The sequence below is a fragment of the Bombus bifarius genome, unplaced genomic scaffold, assembly GCF_011952205.1.
Source record: "Bombus bifarius isolate JDL3187 unplaced genomic scaffold, Bbif_JDL3187 scf7180000007973, whole genome shotgun sequence".
In the NCBI taxonomy this organism is placed as follows: Eukaryota; Metazoa; Arthropoda; class Insecta; order Hymenoptera; family Apidae; genus Bombus; species Bombus bifarius.
Window position 1 is genome coordinate 5,015,087 of NW_022884359.1, and position 22,799 is coordinate 5,037,885.

Consider the following 22,799-nt stretch of genomic DNA (forward strand, 5'->3'; position numbering starts at 1 on the left):
CATTTACGAGACTGAATAGAAAACGATACAGCGTGTTTAAACTCGGATAACGTGGAAACTAATGAAGGTAAAGTAATAAATTTTCCGAGGAAGATTCAAAATGGCTTCTCGTACAGTCCGTGACGGGAATATCGGTTCTCTCCCTACACTTTGTTCGCTCGCTAAGAAAATAACATAGTTTCTAAAACAATCTTCCTAAAATATACCCGTTATAATCTTTTATACGTATATATTTTACGTTACTTTTGGAGGAATATAGATTATCAATACAACCGTTCGTCGTGTCAGTTATTTATACATGTGACATTTAAAAATGAGCTTCTAAAAAAAAAAAGTCATACTCAGATAAGAACTGATTACTTTATCGAGCGAATCGCAAACACATGTCAACTAAAATATAACAAGTAATTTCAATGAGTATGTATACACTAACCTCCACGTTATCTCTTATCTAAAGTTTTAAAAATGATAATAATGTTAGATTATTCTATAAAGTTTTAATTCCTTTAGATAAAATTTTCCCGCATTTATTATCTGTTATTTTCTTGAACTACATGTATTCCATCATTTTGGAAATTTTTCAATATTTCTCAGCAATTGCTAGAATTTTCACAAAAAATATTCGGTCAATGCTCTTACGTACAATTAGATATTTTATCTTTTAAACCATTCTGATTATTATTATTATTATTATTTTGTCCTTTAATAAAATTTCGTAGCGATCGAAATGAGGAAAAATTTGTCCGTTTTAAGTGAATGACGTAATATTTATTTATTATTCTACTCTTTACTTTATCTAATCTTATTGACACGATGAAATAGATTCCCTTTCTAATTCACTGGAATTAATCATTTCTGTACTAATACTATCTACAATTTTTCTAATTCTAATTATAATCCTCAATACTTCAAACTCTCTTCATCTCAGTTTAACAATTATTATTATCATCATCATATTATCGTTATTATTACATACATATAAATAGAATGCATATAAATTAAATGAAATTAAATTAAATCGAATAATAAAATAATTGCGTTTATAATTACGAGTTTCGATGCTTGTTATTTAATTTTATCTTAATTTATAATGTTAAATAAACGAACGACCTAAGATATAATCCGAGGTTTTCATTTATCCTGTAAAAAATCACCGGTGTTATTAAAGGACGAAAAAAAAGAGCGTTTATTATTTTACGGGGAGCAAAGAAAAAGACAAAGAAGAAATTCGATAAACGAAGAGTGCACGGTGCACGTAAGTACAGTCCTGCGCATAACTCTCGATGAGCTTCCTGTACGAACAGCAAAGCGAGCAACGACTCGCATTCATGTCTTTTATACCTTCTCCCTTCCACTCTCTCTCTCTCTCTCTTTCTCTCTCTCTTTTACTCTCTCACGAATGCGTTCACTTCTTTCCTTCTCCCCTTTTCTTTTTGCCAAGATTCAACCGTCAACGTGCGTGATTAACGAAGCACGCGAGGGCAGCGATGCGGTTCTGTGCAATTCCGAATGCACGAGTGCATCACGCGCATCAATTACGCGGAATCGGTGCCGAAGCCGAATTTTTCGCACCACCATACATATCTACCATTTCAAGGTGATTAACTAAAACTAACCGGTAATCACGTATGTTATCGGGTATATTACTTTCACTATTACAGTACTCGAACAACACTTACTATGGACAACTTTTACTTTAAAATTTAATTAGCATCGTAGTAACGAGACACGGTCGTATCGAGTTTCAAATTTTTGCTTAGCATAATCAGGATAGTCGTGTTTCGCCGCGGTGCTAATATAGTTTCGAAATGTTTCGTACAAATGTTTCCACAAGTATTTTCGTCAGACGTTATATTGGATAATCTTGATACGATCGTAGTCGATAAATAGATATTGAATAATCGTAACAACGTACGCTCCTCGTTCAATGATTCCGTTAACGTGTGAAAAAGCATATAACAGGGAAATGTAAAAGAATTCAGCGAAAAACGGGACGGGAAGTTCTTTCGCTAGGTTTTTGCCAGTTGAAATGATTTTCATATTATCGTGATATCGATCAAAGAGTTACGCACAGCATCCGGAATACAAATGCCGTTAATGCAAAAGGATGCTTTGGTACTTTGAAACCGCTTTATACACATATATGTACGTACGTATTGTGTAGATGTAGCTATTATAAAGTAAACACATCTAATCTTATCCGATATATTGCCATGTTGCGATTTAATTTTCTCAGAGACTTATTTTAGAGATGCACCTTAGACCCGGAACTTTTTAACCAAGTTTCGCACGCTTCGCTATATTCCCCTCGTCACACGTGAACGGAATACTAAAATTTCTGCACAATTTGATTAAACGATGCTAATAATTATATAACATAATTTAATTAAACGTAATTGAAGCGTGGCGTTACGAGCAAGGCAGCGTACTTAGCCAAATGAAATATCAAATTTAAGAAAACTACAGCCCCGCCCCGACTCGCTGCAAATATAAAGTCAGCCCTCTTGCTTTCCTCGATTTTTCAAAAAGACCATTCCCGTAAAAGCTTTCAGTTGCCTGACTGAAAGACGAATCGGAGGGGGGGTGGATTAAATTTTTTATCGTTTCACGTCCATGTCCATCATAAAGAAGTTAGCAGGAAAGTTTGATATATGAAGAAATGCTGGTAAAAGAGATGAATTATTATATAATTAGGCATGATTTTATATATAGAATATCGACTGAAATATAGAGTAAGGTAGAATCGTTTGTACCGTACCACATAGTAGTCGTATACTTATTCGACTTGGCAGTATGTATATGAATTAATAGTACATACTCGAGTCAAGCTAAGTAATCTGGCATGAATAATTTTCTACAAGCTGCTCATCAAAAGTTGAAAGAGGGATGAATTCGATATAACTGCTCCTCAACAGACGTTCAATTTTTATAACGAAGCAAAATATTCACCTTTTCTATGCAGCCGTTAGTTAATACGAACTGAAGCATCACCGCGTATCGAATTGCAAATGCGATGTCCCGAGCTTTCACGGCAATGAGAAAGATTGCCATCGTAATTCAGAATATCCAATAGCAACCAAGTGAAAAAGAAAAATGCGTTGCGCTGTCTTTCTTTGCTTAACTTCGGTCTCTATAGACGCGCGTCGACTTTGCAGCCGGAGTTTGTCCGTTGCTTCTTTTGCTTTACTTACACGCTCAATTTCAAATCGAACGGATTTCAGTGTAAAATCGACATAGCAGAATTGTCAATTTATATCTCTCTGCCATTTCTACGTTTCCCGATCCACCGTACATATGAAGGGCGCGTTTGTTCCCGTTATTATAAACTAGAATTTTTAAGAAAATATATGTAATTGTTGTACATACTCGTCTAGATATAGAACAGAAGAAAATAATCGTCTCGTTATTTAATTCCGATTCAGGATATAGGTATACGGTAATGTTAGAGGTTGTGTTGTGTAAAAACACACAATTACTTCGTTAACTCTGATACTTCAATAGCACAGCTATTTCCTACCGCGATTGCATCGGGCTTAATTGCCCGTTAAGTCAACCTAATAACAATCTATTCTTCTGATATATTCTATTCCATCGAATCAAACATGTTTTCTTGCTATTCTAAATATACGTATAGAATAACTGAATGATTTCATATAATATTGGTAACAATCGAATTATTAGGTTACGACGTACGAAATGTTCAATTGCGTTATATCATTGCTGTGTGTCGACGCAAACGGTTTCTTGTTTTCCAATCAACATTTTTATCTGCGCATTTTCGACGTGAACAATTTTTATCCTGCAAACATTTACGTACATAGACAGGCGGTTGTTAATATTCAGCGATTCATGAATCGTTAAAAACCATACATTTCGTATCATATTATAATCCAATAATCCAACATTTCAAATCGTATTACAAATTCAACAATCCAATTATCAATAACAATCGCTCGTACAAAACCTAGCAGTTGTTCAACCATTTCTTATTTATTCAATATTCATCAAAATACAAATGCTAAAAATCATCGCAACAAGCAACAATAATATCAACGATTGGAAAAACCTACAGAGAGACGAATGCAGAACGGGGTGGGAAAAAAGTGCATCGAAGCCAATCAATTACAGGAAATAAAAACGATCAGGCACGATACGAGGGCCATATTCCCGCTGTCAATCGAGTGCTCGGTTACATAATTGAATCAATAAATGCGGAACGATAGCCATTGGATGAGCGCCACTGCCATAACTATTTCCAATGTTTTAAGGGTACAGTCGCGGACAAGAGTTTCTCGTCGGTCAAGACACAAGCCTGGCTTGGCCACCAATGGTATTTATAGCGTTAATCTCGTTTCTCCGCTACAGCTGCATCGCCTGCGAACCCCCAACGCCATTGATATCGCAATTGCATCTACCGGCCCTTCTTTTTTTTCCTTCTTTTCCCTCTTTTCTCTCTCTTTCTCTTTCTACTCTTCCTCCTCTTCATCCTCCCTCCCATTTCTCCTCCCTCTTACGTTTTTACCATCCCCTCCGAAAAGTTGTACGTGTCCGCGTGCCGCGTAGTCACTTGGTTGCTGTGCATGGATTTTCGTGGCGCGTTTCTGCCTTCATTATTTACCCGCACACACACTCCAATTACCATCGCGCGTACCGGCCCTGCCAAATATTTCTCCGCGGAATCGAGAACGACAGCGCATGTATTATTCAGCGTGCGTTGTCGATGCCTCGTTCAAGCACATTTTATCCGTGTACACACACGGAACGTTACGATCGGTTTATTATTTATGCTCGTTGTCAGTCATGACCAGTGGCGCTCAACGTGTTAATTTTCTAGGACCTTAGAGAAAGAGAGAGAAAAAGAGAGAGAGAGAGAGAGAAAAATTGGCTGGACTTTGTTTTCGTACACGTCGAATTTCTGAACTTTCTTTTTTATAACGTACGATAGTTTCTCGGTGGAATCCAAAGATAGTAGTTTCAAAGAGCGGAGATTGTTATTTTAAAAGATTATGTACACATATTCCACAGTTTACTTTTGACACATACACACACGCACACGCATACATATATACGATGGGAAAAATATTTGAACACTTATCGTGGAAGATTTTTAATTAATAATAATATTGAAATTTAACGAATATACACACGTATTAAATTTGAAATATAGCAGAATGTTTTGCTCGCGTATTATAAATGTATTAAATTACCAGAATTGCAGGGCTCCTTTCCTCGCGAATAATTAATAATTACATTCGCTGTTTCAAACTTGTGAAATGCAAATCGAGATTTCTTTTATTCATTTTACACTGGAATATTATACGTATACACGGCCGGTGAAATAATAATTTTGTTCAAAACCTTTCTCGTAGCCATTAATTAATTCGAGTACCTTTAGAGGATATTAATTAAATCCAATATAAACCGACGTGGCGTTAACAAATTTATTAGTCGATACGTCTTAATACCGCCCGCTGCAAACTTGCTACTATGCTTCCAACGATCGATATATAAAGTTAAATTCTATAAGAATATAAAGAATCTGCTTTTCTTTCGAAAACTCTCTCGATATAACATTTTATAGAGGGATAATTTGTAAAACGAGAGCTTAATTGATTACTAATCGATTCGTCGTGTTGGTAGTGGTACGAGTGCTGCTTTTCGATGGAAAATAGGTCAAGCAAATGACTTTATGAACTTAATGAGCAGAAGAACGATCTACTCTCTGCCTCTCCCTCTTCCTCTCTTTCTTTGCAAAAACTTGGGCAAGCTTTTTGAAATGGTACGAAACACCCTGGATATCTTTTTGCCTTGAGAACCGCTTTCTTCTTCTGGAAAGCTAGAAAATCTTTAAAAGTCATGCAACTGGAACTAGCGAACAAAAGAACGAAGGAAATGTAAGAGGGTGGCAAAGAGAAAAGGTACGGCGAGGAAGACAAAATGATTATTCCGTGTAGAAATACTAACTACAAATGGAATATCGTCTCATTTCTGTAATTGCTCTTAAGGGGAACTGGTTTCCGAGAGCAGCATCACGCTAATCGCATGAAGAAGCGAATGCATCAGTGAATAGCCGCTACAGACCGTGTACTACTGAAAAGTGTTAATCCTTTAACTGTGAATAATTACATCCGGGCAAAAGGCGCGATACGATGGGATTTTCTCGCTAAACACGACTAAATAATATTCTTCGTTTGGTGAGTTACGAGTAGATTTACATCGGAAGAATATTCTTTCGATCGACGTTTGCCTATCATTAATAATATTCGTGTCTCTCTAATTTAACAAGCGAATGAAACAGAGAAGGAAACATAATGAATTTTGTTTATTTTTCGTATCGAAAACATTTTATACAGGATGGTTAGTAACTGGTGGTACAAGCGGAAAGGGGGTGATTCTATGCGAAAAAAGAAATCGAAAATATAGAATAAAAATTTTTCGTTTCAGGCTTTGTTTTCGAGAAAATCGACATTGAATTTTAGATCGGTACACGTGCACTTTATCACGTCTCGTTATAACGGATCTCACTGTAGATCGTTGTCTCGATGGAAAAATTAAAAAAAAAAAAAAAATTTTTTTTTTTCATTTTTATTCTATATTTTCGACTTGTTTTTTCGCGTCGAATCACCCCCTTTTTGCTTATACCACCAGTTACCAACTATCCTGTATAATTGAGAAGCTTTCTGGAAGAAAGGTTCATAAGACAAAACAGTGAATTACGTAAATCGCGTTGGAAGTTTTAGTTTTCTACTACTAAAGAAGTTTGTTTTCTTTGTGTTTACATAATAAACAAAAATTTAATAATACCTCATCTATTCGTCTAACAAATACACTAATCGAGTACGAGATACGAATGATAACTTATCTTTCTTTTCGCGTTATTATCAATTTTATTATACTTGGTTTTATTTTCTCTATAGGCCCTTGTTCGAGACAGCCCTTCAATCATTTTTTATGGACAATATGTATTATGATTTCAATTTCGTTTTTATCTCATTTAATCTTATTTTTTCAACCAAACACCGTAATATTCAGTTTGTTGTGCTTCTTCGGGTTTTATGTAATAGCCGTTGCCTGGTTTTCCTCTGGCAACCAGAGCCAACACTGGATGAGACAAGAAAGAAAAAGGAACGAGAAAAAGAATCCTGCGCGTAGCGTTTTAAGGCCACGCAGAGAAATATGATGTGTAGCACGTTTTCATAATACGAGATTACGAGTGTGCTTCGTACTTCAGCATTAAACAATTACGGATTCATAACTCTTAGTTGATATTCCATGAGAATAGAAAAGGATGAGAACGACCTTTTCAAATAGTCCTATGCTAATTAACTCCTTTCACTTTGAATAAATATTCCTAGATGGGTATAGAATAGATTTAACGTTTTGTTATAAAACGAAATAAGCCTTGAAAAACGTCGAAGCTTCGCTCGTCTGTTTCTCAAATTTTACTGGTCAATTTAAAAATTACATCGAAGCTAAGTCTCGTAATAAATGAAAGATAATAAACGATAAAAGATACAAATATTTGTCAAAATCCCGTAAAAAGACGTGTTGTGCGATTCTAAGAATAAAAATGACAAGCAGTTTCTCACGTCCACAAATTCTACGCTTTATCTCGTTTAATTGCCGACATGACTCAAACAATAAATATTTGAAATCCCAATATCGTAACCATTTTCAAACTGAATTGTTTTCGTTATGCGGTAATTCTGAGAAATTGAAACGTTGAGTTTATTACATTAGAATAGATCGGACAGGATGTGAGTCACGAGTATAAAGTGTTTAAGAAACAAGCCAGCACACTTTAGTTGCAACTTAATATTCTACTACGGTCATTATCATCCAGATGTTTTCTGGCCGGCCACAGAAACAAAGATATCGATTTGTCTGGCCTCTCTAACATGGGTTCTACCAACTTGTATGCGTGTATCGTACATTTTATTTCGTGATTAATCGCGATGCCCGTTACAAGTAAATCTAACATTCAAATCGACATGACGAATAAAAATACGCGATGGAAAAGTATTTGATAGTCATGAGATACGAGTACGAGTTCACTGATATTCTTTACTCGAGCCAACGATGAATATAAATATAAACAGACACAGATCGTTTACTTTGCTTATCAATTAATTACAGCAAAACGAAATAAAAATTACGGTGGCATTATATTATAAAATAGTAGACAGATAGTAGAAAAGAAATGCACGCGATTAAAATTACACGGTAGTACCGAGTTTAAAATTATAGTTCATAACCCGAAATTATACGAGGATACCGAGTTCCATTGAATATTTCGAATATCGTTAATTTTATGTTTCTCTACCCGTAAAAGTACGGTTTTCATTCTTAAGTATAGCGTGTATAATGCATTTACGTGCTTTACATATTTCGAGTTAAGAATGCGTTAAAAAAATGGTTGAGAAGAAAAAATGACGAGGAGATATCGCAACGCAATGATTGTATTAAGCAACAGAACGCAGATTCTAAACACAGGAAGTTTTATCCACTCATACATATTAACAAGGGCAATATATTAATATAAATAATGCATACGAAACAGGATCCTCCTGAACAATGTTTCATGATTATCGCATAAAAAGCATATAAAAAAAAAAAAAAAAAAAACGAGGAATTCTTCTCATTTAATCGTGAACACAATGAGATACATTATATAATTGGCCACCAATAAAACGACGAATTAACTTAATTCTCGTCCTGTAATCGCTAAAAGGAATATAAAAAGAGACGTCGTTAAGTAATTTCTACGCTTATTCAACGCTTGGTTTACGTAAGAAAGCGAAATGTTAACATTTTCGTTTACAGTCGGGGAAAAAGCGAACTGCCGGTAACACTTAATTGCAACAATCGATCTGTTACATAATTAATGAACTTGTTTGTTCGTTATCGACGGTAAGAACCGGAAGATTAAAAACGGGAGAAAAAAGAAAACAAGGAACAAACCGTTACGGATTTCGTTTTAAGTCCCTGTAAGAGCTTAGGGAAAGTGTGTTCTATCAATTAAAGATCAAAGCGTTTCGATTTCCTGTAAATCTTTATCCCACGCGATAACAGCAGAATGCAAGAAAAACAAGGAGGATTTAAAATATTATCCCATCGTGAATTTCAATAGCATCGCATCAATCAATATTGTAGACATTATAAATCGAGAAATAAAGAAAAACGATCGTGTTACAGGCAGACCTTGTTTCTTCAAGTTCATCTTGGAATCTACGGTTGAAAGATATATGCGATGAAAGATCTTATCGTAATAATAATATAAATAAAAATTTCATAATATATAACTCATATAGATTCTTTCCCCAGAAAGCTTCTTAGTTCTTGTATTATGTGTATTGTATTGTACAAAAGTAAATCGTTTGTTCTTTGAAAAGTTCGAATACCAATCACCTACTCAAATAAAAGCAAAAGTTGCAGTTAGTCAATAATAAAACTTCTGATAATACAAGCTCAAAATTTTAACAAGAAACGTTAATATCGTTCGCGTAACAGATAATATTTGCAAGCAATTACAATTAAACAATTCTCTAATGTGGTCTAAATCTAATCTAAATGTGGCTCTCAGAAAAGAAAAGAAAATAAGGATAAGATATGGAGCAGTGGCTCCCTCTCTTTTTACCTCTACTACAGTGTATATGTTTGCCACGAGCATATATACTTATATATACATACACGCATATACCAAGCTGTCCAAAGACCCTCCAAAACAGTATAGTCTTTCTGGTAATTTCATTCCTTCAGTTTCTCTCTCTCCCTCTTTCTCTCTCTCTCTCTCTCTCTTCTTACCTTTTGTGTACATATAATATCTGTGTCCATGTTTATCTGTCTCTCTTTCCTGATGACACTTCGCTCTAAAAGAAGCTATAGTTCTATCTCTCTCGCGCGCATCGAGGTCTCAAACAGTGTCTGTCTCCCTCTACAATGAATTTTACTAAGCGCTTTAAGCGCCCGTCACAATCAGTGAGTCACCTCAAAACATTAAGCGACGATTCACAAACGAATACATCGAGAATGAATATACGGGCAGGAAACTTTCTATTCGTCGCTCGGATATATGTACATATGTATATTTCTTGTTCCTTTGAAAGTTATTTGCTGCGTTTATTTTTTAGTCGGAGGGAGCGAAAGGGGGGGGGGCGAGGAAGAAGCCGAATCGACGTTATGAAATTAACGTAAGGCAAACAGAGAGATTGTTTTAATATAAATTCTTTTAATATAAGATATTCTTTTAATATAAAATATCGATATCGCGATGGATTTTCTAACTAATTAAATTCTTCTATTATCCTTGAGTCTGTACGATTTAAAATGATTGTTATATTTCAATAGATATTATTAAAATATAGATAGTCTTGAAATATTTAGTTTGTAATATTCAATGTAATTTTACTAACTTTGTGTTCCACGAATTTTATGAATAAAATATCCCAAGGAAAGAAGATACATGAATACATGAAAATGTAAGAAAGAAGCGAGTGGAACAACAAGATTAAAAGAATTTTCCCGAAAGAGAAACGATGATTTTTATTCGGATAACTTTATTAAGATTATAAATGGAATTTAGCCGACCCAACGCTTAAAAACTATTTACCCTACGTACTTGGTATTCGCATTGAAATTTAAATATTAGGTTCGCTCAGAGTACATAGTATACAATCTGTTAGGGGAAGTTCTTGATGGGTTTATTACATAGGCAGACATAGTTTCCCGAGCAAATATACCGCTACTAGAATGATTTATTCTACTTCGGCAATCGATACCAACCTTAAAGTGCATCTAGAATGAGCTTTCGTTGATTACTAATTGTTGCAAGTTAAACACTCGACAGAAACTATTTAACCTTTACAACATTTTGTCGAATCATTCTAATAAATGTAAAGAATATGCACGTGGAAAGTTTCTAATACTACCTACTCGAGAGGTTAAACATATCTGTTTAAGTATAAAACGATAAATCTATAGATATACATATATCATTCGTATTAAAAACGCCCGAAGATATCAAAGGAAATAACGTTCGCTTTTATATCCTCTATATTCGTCGTACAGTCTGCTACAAAATTTATTCATACCGTCCCAGCATATTACATACATTGAAATCGATACACAACGTTCACACACGTGTTCCTATTTTCACTTGGATTTAGATCCCCATTACACGTCGAGAGCTGTTTGTGAGACAGCCTTTAGGCTACGCTCGCACACATATCTCGATAGCGATGGGCGCATATTTTTCTCGTATTAACGATATTTCCTGCAATTTTATACGTATAATATAAATATCCTTATTAGACAATCTTTCGAGTTAGAAATAATGAAAGTTCTTCGAACGACTGTAATCACTCGTAACTTTAATTCGAAATTAAATAAAAAATTGTATTAAAGCTTATTGCACGTGTATTATTATTATTATTGTCATTATTATAATAAATCTGTGAAACGTAATAGAAACGTGGATAATATACTTAATCTACTTTGGACAAAAAGTTGAAAATTCTTCAAATCATTGTAATCGTTTATGACTTTAATTTGCTGTACCTAAACATTTTTTGTTTAAATCCATTAGATTGTGCGATTGGATTAGTACGATTAGATTGTTAACCATAGTGTAGTATGATCGTAATGAAATGTAAATTCGAGAAGTAATAGGGGTGTGTGTTGTTGATAAAATGGAAAGTTTGTTGAACAGTGTTTGACCTGATCGGAAACGGCTCAAAGCCATCGCTATCAATGGACTCACGTATGCCGCAGTAAAGTAACGCCTGTATACAGGAGTGAATCGACACAGGGGAAGACACACACGAACAGAGCATGTGTATGCACACTCGATTCACGATATACGAGGAATTTGACTCAGGTATATACGTTACACGCACACGCCTTCCTCTGTAATACGAATCAACGAATAGGCACACTTGACTCGTCAGCGCATCACCTCACGCAACATTTACAGAGGCATTTAACCCTTTGCGGTTGCTGGTATTTTTCTTATTTCGAACAATTTGCATCAATGGTCGAAGAAATATTTCAGTTAAAATTCCATGAATCGTAAGCAATTCTATTTTAGAGTAGAATTATATTAGAAACAGAGTTTAGAATACAGCGAAATGAAGATTATTATAATTTATGGAAGTTGTGGATTTACGGAATATTTAGAGATGTAAAATTCTGCAGAACGTACGTAACATAAAAAGTATATAAAATATCCAAAATAAAGTACATGTCGTAATGTTTACTAGATGAAACAAATCTCCTATCTAGATTGTATTTTTTTAATCATAAAAAAAATGTCTAGAAAAAGAGATTGAATATGCAGGAACATACGCAGTGCAATTATAATGATTGAAAAATACAAGAAATAATTTTAATTCGATAAAATGAAAAGAGCTCTGATAACATGAAATTGATTATCGAATTTAAAAATCGCTTATCACGGTCTTCGTATTTAAACGATAAATTAAATCTCCATTTAGGTATCTCCTGTTTCTTTAATTGCTTTCATGAAAATATGAATTTGCATAAAAATTGCCAACTTAGTAATTAGCAAGGAAATGAGAATGAACAAACGTAGTAAATGAACCTTTGTCGGTTCTCCGGGTGTAAAATTGTTTGGGTGACGGTCATTTATTTTTAAACGAAATATCGCTCGATGGATTCACGAGTGTAATCAGTTCTCGCTATTCTCGATCGAATCACTCTGTTAATTGTACGCATTATTTACCGAGCTTTCTCGTCCCATCGAGCGGGGCTAAATTTTTCTCGAGGGTCATCCATTTCAATTAAAACGAGTGGAACGAATTTCGCTGCAATTCACCGCGAGATCCATACAGTTCGGAAAGTAATTCATACAGTCCGCGGGAATGTGTATAATACGCGGAAACATTTTTGCCGAGCGGAGAAGGCAATTACGTGTTTCGAACGAGCGTGCGTTACTTTTAACAACATTTTATCGTAGTAACGAGGGTTTCGACTTCGAGTCCAGCCTTTGCGAAAATTTATTAACTACCAGATCGTGCGGAATTTCAAGACAGCATAACTACCAAACATACAACACTCCGCAAAAATTCGTAAGAAATACTTTGTTTTTTTTTTAGAACAGATAAATAAATACATATAAAAATGCTTGATATTATTTTATATCTATTGTCACTTCTAAAAAAAAAAAAGTATTTAACTCGACAATTATTGCTAATTTGATAACGATATATTGATTAATCCGAAGTAATTAATATTTCGTGTAAGCTTATTTTTCACGATCAAATTATTTTTCGATTAAGCTTGTTTCTCACCGTCATTGATGGTATTTCAAATAATTTATTCATATTTCACAGTATTCTTCTTCTAAATCGTTTTATATGTGTCTCGCGTGTAATCAATTTACCATTCTTTTCACTACTTCTAACATATTTATGACCCAAGACTCGCGCACAGTATCGTACTATGTATTCCCGATACATTTACAAAGAACCGCTAGATTGAAAAGTTGTTTAAATTGTTGGTGGATTAAAAATTTAACCGAAGAAGAAAATAAAAAAGGACAAACGAGATGAATGCGGTTCGATGCAGGCACACGATTCTCGCCGGTCAAATATATCTTTTCGATGTTTTGTCCTCGTAGAATCGACCGCATCAAGGCAAAAGTGACATCCCCAACATCCTCCCTCCTCCTTTTCTTTTCTCTCCTCTTCTTTATTCGCATTCTCGCGTATCACCCTTCCATTTTCTCTGTTCTCCCTCCTCTTCTTCATTCTTACTCTTCCTGTCTTGTTTGCTTTTAGCTCGGTCTCCCCGTGAGATCTTGTTCTCTTGTCATAATTATTATTATTGGTTTGAAAAGTGACTCCATACAAGACAACGAAAGTTTATAAGTAATAAAAGATATTCGGGAGCGACTGATACGTGATTCTCCCTCCGAGCTGTCGACAAAAGTCGAGCTAAGGCCCTACACGCCAGATCAGAAGTCACCTTGGAGATGGCTCCGAAAATGGAACCGGTTCCCAGCTCATATAATTGGGTCCCGCTTTGACTGGCCCTCTTTGAGAATAATCAACGTTTATTTCGCCGTTTAGCGCGAGCTGGGTGTCAGCCCATTCAAGCCGACCTTTTGTTCCTCTTTACGGAGAAATTGTTGCCCGGTTTTTAGCTAGAAAACAATTTTTATTCGTTTCTATCCTCTCGCTGCATATGCAAAGATACGCGTGATTTATATTTAACGCTATCATTCTCGTGTCTATATAACTCCAGAAATAGTTATTTTTAAAACATAAATAGTTTCTAAATATTTGTTTTCAATGTTTAATATAACTTTACTATTTTTTTGTGTATTGCGTTTCTGAATAAAACACTGCGAAAAACGAAAATATCCAAAGATATCTCATAAGCCGAAATTAACTCGTTGCAGGCCAACAACGATTTCATCTGCAATTTTGGTTCAATTACGTTATTTAATTCTATCGAAATCACATTGTGAAATCATGTTCTGTGCTACAGCGAAAAGGAATTCCAAGAATTTGCTCAATATCTTTTCTCGTTACCATTTCTTCTATGGATATATTTCATTTATTTCCTCTTCTCCAGGTACTTACAATTTTATGAAGAACTTTTGCATTTACGCAACTTTTATACCTTATTTCTCTGCTTGGTCTTTAATGGATTAAATTCTCAACGTAATAAAGGTGACTTAAATATTCAGTTTCGGAACAGGAAATTCTTTCAGTATAGAGAAAATTGTACAGGCTATAGAATGAATGGTAATCAAGATATACGACGAATACGCCGTAGACTCCACTCAACAGGAAAGAAGAAGAGAGTAAAAGAGAGATGATATAACGTCAAATATCCTGTAAAAACATACCTTTATTTCCATCCCATACACTTTCACATTCCGTATTTTATTCGACGATATCCGTAAGTAAATATCCCAATAATATATATATATATATACACGTATATTTACGTATAGCGAATATACGAACACGGAGAAAATATTTTTCGAAACGCGTATGTTTCGACAAAATCATAGTGCAGACTGAAAAATAATTTCTTTTGAAAAAATTTCGAAATATCGCATTCGACATTTTTCACTCCCGGATGTTTAATCCTTTTACCATATCGGGTATCGAGTATTTCATTTTGTTTGGTTTCTATAATTTTCTTCAATTTTATCCGTCATTCGAGGGTTTCTGCGTCAAACGAGACAAAATAGAATAAAAGCTAATTGTATTCTTTTTTTAACGAGACAGGCCCTTTGACCAAGGATGTAAATCAATCGCGGGTTTTCTCTAATCCAAAGGATGAAATCCATTGAAAGGAAGGGCAAGATACCTTTATTTAGGTACAATCGCTAAGAAACGGAAACGAAATCCCTCGACTTTGCGAAAGGGGAAACATTTCTCGAGCAAGAGCCACCCTGACGAGCAATTTTGTCTGAAACTGACTGAGATAAAAGTCGAGAAGGTATGTATATCGCGACTAAATTTTGACTTTAAAACGAATTCGATTTGAATTTAAAATGAGCTGGCCGCAAAATTTGAGAAAACCGTGGACAATTTTCGAAAGTTTTTCATTTAAGTCTCCTCGAACTTAACGAAATGAAAAGAACAAAAAAGAATGGGAACGAACGTTGTTACAACGGTTTAGTTAAACTTTTGGAATCATGTTTTATTAATTTCGACGATGAAAGAACATTAGAGAAATGCAAATTTATAATTAATTTCGAACAAAGTTACGACACTCGTTTCGCTAGATTTCGAGGAAAATGTAACGAAGAAGGTTGCTCACAATAACTGGGCGACTTTGCAGATCGTAAGTTGTTATCTTTATGAAAGTTTATCGTAGCATCTTGCACGGCTATGGCACGGAACTGATTACGTTTCAAACTAATTTCGGATAATTTACACGTGCTTCGTTAATAGATGCAACGATTCGTCTCTCTCTTTCTCCTTTTTCTTTTTTTATTACGCCTGGTTAATTACTATTATGAATCAAAAACTTCCTAGTCGAATTATTTCTATCGAATAATAAGCAACAGCGTTTTCTGTTTTTCCCCTTTCACTGGGAATCTGTAAAACGTGGAGCTACCAGTCGGATTGAAACTCCTCTTTAATAAGTCCTTTTGATGTCTCGCTCGTAAAAACTGTCTGTCGTAATTTCTATTAATGTTATAAACTGCGAGAAACACGGAGTTCTATGTTTTAATTAGAGACTTTTCATGCCTCATATTTTTTCATTTAGAAGCTCACTATGTTGTACGCTCTTAATATCCAAATTTCATCGTTGATGGAATTCTCTTTTCTCTCTCATTTGTAAGTTGAAAGAAAGAAACCTGAAACATATACTGAAACCTCTTCGCTCTTTATTTAACTACAAAAACCACTCGTTTCCTCTTTTTACAGAAGGAAGAATCGTTAGTTATTTCCTGGGTCTTTTGACACAATTCAATTATTATTATTAGTGAAATCGTACAAATCGCAATTTACCAACTAGCTAGTATTGATAAATACTCTGGCGTAACAGCAATAAAAATGTTCCGATAATCAGAAGAAGAGAAAATTGGAAAAAAAAGAGGACAAAAATGTTGAATTTTGATTCCCTTCGATCGAGCATCGGTAATAGGTATGATAAAGTCGTGGAAATCAAATGGCAATTGAAAAATAACGAATGGATTTGGACAGGCGGAACGATTGGACGACAAAAGGGCAAAAAATCCAGTGAATTTGGAAAACGTGCGGACGCTGTAAAAACAGACGCTGCGATATTCGATAAACATGAACCTGGAAACGAACGTAAGTAAGTGGGCTGGCAAACGAACAAATCAAATGGCATTTCGATTACAACGACGCGATATAAAATTCTTTAAAGTCCGCTAGAACTTTAATCAAGGATTAGTCCAATCGAAAACACTGCTTCAATTTGTTTTCTATCCAAATAGTTTGTCGTAATACTTTCGATAAGAGACATTCAAAGATTCGAAAGAGGCGATTCAAATTATATCATGATAAAAGCATCATCGAAAAGAAAAAGAAGTCAATAATATGCGTTACAAAGTTTATCACGAGCCAAGAAAATCTGTTTTATTTTTAAAAGTAATTGCCGATAACTCTCCGACACTGCTAGTCTGATAAAGGATTATCGGTCGAACCAGATCGTATCGCCCAGATTAGAAACACTGTGAAACTGTTTTGCAATTAATCGTAATATCTATTATTGTTACCAGCACCCTAAAATGAATTATTCAAAAGTACAAACAAACACAATACACTCGAATCGCTGGAGAATCGATATGGAATATATAGAAGAATGTCGAGAACTAGTTCCACTTTTTTTTTTCCCTCTTCTAAATGAAACTTTCCACCGCGAAGCCGGTTAAATAGTATCTTAATGATGCAATTGTACAGGTAGTAATACTCCATGGAAATACTCATGCGGCAACGTAACGCATTGCAAATACGAACACGAAACAACAATTACGTTTACCATTGTATGGATATATGACAATAAAACAACTGATAATATTATTCGCCATAGTGTTACTGAATTCTAGACAAATATAACGACTATTGGAAATTATTGGAAATTTAAATTTGAAATTCATATTTTCCACGTGGAAAATTTAAAATAAGAAACTTTTTGAATTTAAACTTAGATCTTTGCGAGTTTTATATGTATGAAATGTTTCTTTGGAATTAGTTAATCCACGTTTGAACCACATCGGGAAAATTGTTTCTGTACCTACGTACATGTAGTTTCGCATAGATAACGCAACGCGAGTTTCTGTTTCTCAATCGCGCGCAATCAGTGGTTTTGCGAAGAGAGTGGGGTGTACAAAGCAACGGCGCATGCGCGCCAACACCGACAAACAGTGTATTCGCGTTTATAGATCCGATATCATATTATTATTAAATCCTGGCGCAAGAAATATATTGCTGAACGGTCGAAAGAATCCAGGTTATTTCGTAACGTACGATTTTAATTTATTCACTTTGCTTATCAGCAATATTTCTCTTTTTTTCCCCTTCCTTTTTTTAACTTATTATCATTCTTCTAGTTATAATATTTTGCTAAATAACGAAGATAGGAGCTATAAGATTACGCTGTTCCCGTTTAATTACTTTGTTACGCGATACCGCAAATGTTCGTCGATAATTTTCCTCCTTTTTATTGATTCATAAACAAAGTTATCTTGTTTATTTACGACGTTGCAACAATAAATTAAATTCTCGTCGTAGACTCAAAGCGCTCGTGTTTCATTCGTTTGATCATAACAATCGACGATTAACGTTCGAAACAAATGAAATAAAATGATCATATTTTGAAATTCCCTCTTTCGCCCTTTACGATTCTTTTCTTGTTAAACTCGCCGTTATTTTTACTATTGATTTTGCATAAAGAGGCGAAGTTAGGCTATAAAACGCGAAGTTAATTTAAAGACTACGATCAAGCAAAGAACTCGAGTCATTAAACTCGTTTAATTACAGCTCTGTGTAGACTTAATTATCAGAATTCTTTACTCGCCTACATTCTCGTGTTTCTTTTATGCGCTTCATGTTCGAAAATATCGCGAAAAGAAAATGCAAGCAATAAATAGAAATAGTACGAGGTCGTGAAGCCTGGGAGAAATAAATATGTATAAAGTAACGAGCATTTTGTAATAAAACATTACATTGTATCGCGACATTACACGCGATTCTCGACTTTTTTTTCTGTCGCGTTGCAACATTATACAAGCACGTACGTATCCGCTGATTGTAACAATGTTGTCGACTCTCGATAGGCTAGATAGGCCACTTTTCAACGTAAATTGAAATTCTGATCGTCTCTTTTGCTCCCTGTTTCTCTATTTCTATTTGGTTATTATTAAATCACGAACGAAAGAAATATACACACAACCGGTGAACGTATGGAAGAATCTAGGTTATTCCGTGACGCGCAACTTTAATGCATCTACTTCGTTTATTTATAAGTATTTTCGACATTTTTGCCGATTTTTCGACCGCGTATAATCGAGCACCTGATTACGTTCCCATTTTGCTGCGCTAAAAATAAAAATCATGTCAGCTGAAAAAGAAGAAAAAAAAAAAAAGAAAGAAACGCGTCAGAAATTCATTCGTTATGCTTATAAACAATCTCCATATTTTCTACAATGCTATGAAAAAAAGCTCAGTTGAACTTGTATTATGCGAAACATTAGCGCGTATACTAAGTCACGGCTATCGTGATTGTAATAATAAAACGTAAAACCGACTTAAAAGTATAGTAGAAATGTTACGAGATGTTTACTGCGATCATATACTCGATAACAGTATAGTTGAATAGTTGACTGAAACGTATAATTAGTGTTAAAGGTGGTCTGTTATAAATAACTTATTGATAAAACGATAATAACAGTAATTTACATTTTTCTCCGTAGTCAATTTACAATGTAAACAATTTCGTGACCTTTGTGCAGCGCATACTTGCAAGAAATATGTTGCAACTTATATATTTTCATTTCAATTTATTTTTTCTCATTTTTTCGCTTTACCAACGTGATCATGCGCTGTATCATACAAAATGAACATTTTTTGTATAACACAAATAATAATTTACTCGATTAGTTATTTATTTCTCTTTTGGATCTCTTTTGCGTACAATTTACAGGAAACTTATCCTGCTCCTAAATGTGTGTATGTGCGTGTAAAAAGGAATCCCTCCACTTAATGATATATCGAGAAAATGTTTCTACATATACGTGTTCAAATATTTTTATGAGTCATCCTGCATATAAATATCAACATCAATTCGTGAAACGTGAAAGATCTAAAATGTATATGTTCTAAAATATTATTGCGATATCGAATGATTACGGTAATGCGATTCAGCATCAATCGGAGATTGTTCATCAGATGAATTCAATTATTTTATAACAACGCAGCTTATTGCTCTGAAGTTTACAATAATATCATTCGATAATTAATTCCCGGCGAATTGAATGTTCGCGTTGTAATTTCTGAATACGAAAAGAATCGGCCGTTTAATAGGATTCAGGTTCAGAAACGTATATCATCGAGCATAATATACGTATGTATATCTTCTTTTTTCTTTGAAAGAAGTTTCTTTATGTTCTAACACACTCGTCTCTCGTAGACAGAGCTATTTATTAAATACCTCGAAACGATAGAGTCACGGATTTACCGATTACAGTATGTTATTCATGGCATGGTATTACTTTGTATTCGAATTACACGAGAACTGTCCCGCGAGATTGTTTGAATCGCATGAATTCAGCTTCCTGTAGGCAACGCTCGCCTATTATTTCACAATCGACGATGATTTCATTCGACCATTTCAATCCCTTCATCCGTTGTCGAGCTTAATTTATATAATCATCTGTTATTTTTTATTTTCTTTCTCTTTTCTTTTTCTCCTTTCTCGACGCACAGATTAATCTCTCTAACCCCTTCTCTCTCACCACCCACGTATCGCATTCAATACGTTTCTCTTTCAGAACTCTGTTCATCATTATTTTCAACGTTCTCTCTAAACAGCGTGTGCTCCAGGTGAGCTCATTTTAAATTGCGCCAGTCGAATACCAATGAATCTTTCGTTTAACCTTCTGCATTATTTTTCCTACCTGCATACGACGATACAAATTAATTAAAAAGAAAAAAAAAAGTGATTCTTGAAAAAGGAAGATAAATCTGATACCATCGTAGAGTATTTTTATTATAGTCGTGTACAATTTTTCACCGTCCACCCGTATCTACGCTCTGTTTGGTTACGAGCTTTTGTGTTAAAAATAGGATTCAAACTGTTACGGTGTTGTCTGTAACAACTTCAATCCGAAAATATTCAGAGTAAAAAATATAAAAAGGCATGCACACATTTTATAAATAACAAATAGTGCCTCTCACGCGCCTCTGTTGAAGGGTTAAAGGGACAACGGCGTTTTATTTAGCGTTCTGCCTCTAGAATCTCTTTCCCGACACTCTGGGGAATGTTTGGGATATCGCGAACCTTAAATGTCCCCTTTCAAGTTCCATTCAATTTGAATTTTTCGAATCTCCCGTTTTACACGCTTCAACGTTACATTTTAATAAGTTGTTAATTAACGGTTATGTTCTAATAAGTTGTTAATTAACGGAACTTTATAAAAGCAAGCTGAACCCCGGGCTGTGCAGCCGAAATTGAATAGAATAATAAAAATTAACCGAACTGAGATAAATCTATTTTCGGTAAAACTGGTTTTATATTTTAGTGTATCGCGTCGTATCCGCTATTAATACCAAAACTTATGGAAAAGCAATTTTCCTCACATGCTAAAAAGAAATTCGGTCCTGAAAGGATTAAAACTGAACGAACTGCCGTTTACTTATTATTAAGACAATATCATGCTCATTATTGCCATACCAGACTGCAAGATATTTTTATGGACACCATATCCATTCAATTTTCATTTGAGTTTTATACGAACGTATACAATGTACGCTTTTGCCTTGTTCTTTTTGCTCAGGACGAATCGTCGAACCGTAATAGCAAAGTAATTTTCCCACACACAAGGCTCGCTCAAAATTACATTTATACTTCGTTACTCGGCTGAAATCGTGCTCCAGGCTAACGAAACAATTATATTCACTTCTTTGTACACTTAAATAAACGAGCATCCAATTATTAATCGGTCGTGTTTTATGCCCCTCTTATAACCGCTCGACGAATTAAACTTTCAATCGAATAATTTATCCGATTACTGTTATTGCTCGTTCTAATTTCACGTTTCGAATATATGCGTTCCCCTCTTTCGACTTATTTTCCAAATACATAGAAGCTAATCCACGGTCGTGAAACACGTTTGAGAAACTGCTTTATAAGTGAAAGTACATAACTAGACTCCCCTCGGGAGTGTGCACCGGATTGATCGGACCATGGGTTTCAGACTTTTTTCATGTCCGGCTATCTTTAAGGCCGGATATGCGCACGCTCACGCTGCTACTAGTCTCCCTTTGAATAAAAGTTTTTACATCAGCGAACATCATCGATGATTCACATACTGTTAAAGTTATATGAAAAATTGTATTTTATCAGAAATAATTATAACATAACGAAACACAGGAATACGCAATGCATAACATATCGTAGCTATAGCGTAAACAACTAATCGCTATTGCTGTATCAATAACGCTAAGTAGACAAAATTTCTTCCTCCGAGTCATTTTCCATGCAATCGTATTTTCCTATCGTTAAAAAACCTCAAATCCAACACGCTGTTAGAATTACGTAGAATGGCTACAGAAAGTTATTCGCACGTTACTGTATTTATTACAACATTTACACGTTAAATAATTAGATAATAGATTGTATATAATTTTGTAGCAGTAATTTTCGCACGACGATGAAATGTTAACTTCTCAAATCCAAATACGGGCAATTTTTCATCACTGTGTAAGTGGAAAAATTCTAGTATTTATTAACGCCGTGCATTTTTTCCAAATTCAATCGAATTACGAATATTCAGCGAAGCTTATAGTCGGATAGTTCAAATATATGTAGATACGTATGTATATACGGCAAAGCATCGGGCAAAGATTTTCCAACAGCTCCGAAAACATCAAAAGCAAGCTGCCGCGGGAACAAGAAAACAGTGGATGAAAAAGGGAAAAAATATGAGAGGGTGGGAATGAAGGGAGAGAGTGTCGAGCGGCAGTGAGTGAAACAGAGACATACAGAGAGACAAAAAGGGGCTGTGTGTGCACGCGTACGTGTGTACACACTTGGGACAGCCTGTTAAATAAGCTGACACTCAAAAA

General features: G+C 34.8%; 1 protein-coding gene across 1 annotated transcript in view; it reads right to left on the reverse strand.

The window, feature by feature from the left end:
* Positions 1-22,799, reverse strand: part of LOC117216764 (mastermind-like domain-containing protein 1) — a 173,307-nt gene that overhangs the window by 128,764 nt on the left and 21,744 nt on the right. The window lies entirely within an intron of this gene.